This window comes from Centruroides sculpturatus, unplaced genomic scaffold (genome assembly GCF_000671375.1).
Source record: "Centruroides sculpturatus isolate CEXI.00-Female unplaced genomic scaffold, Cexi_2.0 scaffold969, whole genome shotgun sequence".
Lineage (NCBI taxonomy): Eukaryota > Metazoa > Arthropoda > Arachnida > Scorpiones > Buthidae > Centruroides > Centruroides sculpturatus.
In genome coordinates, this window is record NW_019385162.1 from 306,008 (window position 1) to 307,831 (window position 1,824).

Sequence of the window (1,824 nt, forward strand, 5' to 3'; positions counted from 1 at the left end):
TAAACAGACTTTTCCAATGGACAAAAATAAAGGTTACTTTGTTCTTTTCCTACACAATTTTTTAGAATTATACGTAATTTATAATGCTATAAATTAAGATAAATGTATATATAATAGATATACAGATTTGGTGATGCCTAACATTATAAATACTTATCATTGATAATAATCAATAATAATAATTTCTAGTAACCATGCTGTTGATTGATTACGCGAGAGCATCAGTAAGCATGATACTGATCTTTGATCAGTTTCTTCTATTAAATTTATAATAGAGTCGTCCATTAATTACGTATACAGTTTAAGGTATGTGAAGGATGCGAAAAGTAAGTCTTAAATCATTCTGTACGATGGAAGGAGATGGAGCATTGTCTACATAGACATTTTTAGTGGTTATAGTAGCATACGAATTTGCTTTTATAAGTCTATCTACTAGACGTGTTTTATCAGTTAAAAATATTTACAAAACTTTTAAAAGTCATTTCTTCAATGTCAGGGGATCTATGAACTATTGTACAGGCAATTAAAGAGAGGGAGATTTGTCAAGAGTACTGTACAATGTACTGTACATCATTGAAGAAAGTGACTCAAAAACTGTACACGTAATTAATGGACGTTCATATAGTCTTTAAAATTAATCAATAAATATGTCGTACTTACTGTAATTAATTCAGGAATTTATTCATTAAAAAATAATCAAAGATCATTTTTTATTACATTATTTTCAAAAACTTTCATACACAGTATCTAAACACTGTACATGAATGTTGAATATGTTTTTTCCATTTCACACTAGTTTTAAATATATATATATATATATATATATATAAAGAAAGGATAAAATTGTCTTTCGGATCTATAAATTTTATAAAATATTAAAACATCAAATTTGTCGCCTTAATAAAGAATGATTCCTGCAATATTTAATCGTGACATAGAGCTGGTAGTCATTTGCATACAATTAAAAGTACGGGCTAAACGTTTTGATTATATATCAAACATGTTCCTGCGAAAAAAATATACTTCACGTGATATATAAATAGTATATTTTCTCTCTTTTTACTTTTACTTTTTTCCTCATAATCATATTTCCGGTTAATCTTTTATCTCTCATATTTTCCGCCTGTTACAATCACTTCAACAATTTGTGTCTGTATCGCCGGATATGACGTCATTGATTTGTAAATACTTTTACCGTGTTAATTAAACTTTACTTGGAATCTGTAATATTTTATATTTTTATTATTCAATATAGAATTTATTTAAAATAAACAATTTCGCATATTTTACAGCTGAAATCTAATATATTTAGTAATTTATTTAATTAAAGTATATTTTAACAAATATATCCTCAAATTTAATTCCTGTTTATTACACAACCTATATATAACTAATAATTTTCTTTTCCTTGTTTAATAAATTTTAAAATTTAACTTATAAATCTACATTATTGTTTAAGTTTTTTTCGTTTCCTGATCGACTTCTAGCCAAGTTTGAAACAGGATATAATTATCATAATGTAATGCAGATTACAAACAGGATATTTACACTTCTTAAATGTAAAAAATCAATGTTTAATAGCTTTATTTTATTATACATTCTTTAATATAAACATTTTATTTATTCTATTTCTTTGGTTTGGAAAAAAAAGAGGAAGCATTTTACACCATTTAACTACTTAAATTGTGCGTGATTGCCATAAAATTTCTACGCATGAAAAGAATTATTAAATTATTTTTAAGATTTCAAAATATTTTTATCTTATAATTAAATTATTTAAATTGCATACGAGTATATTGAAAGAAAGACATATTTATTTATTTA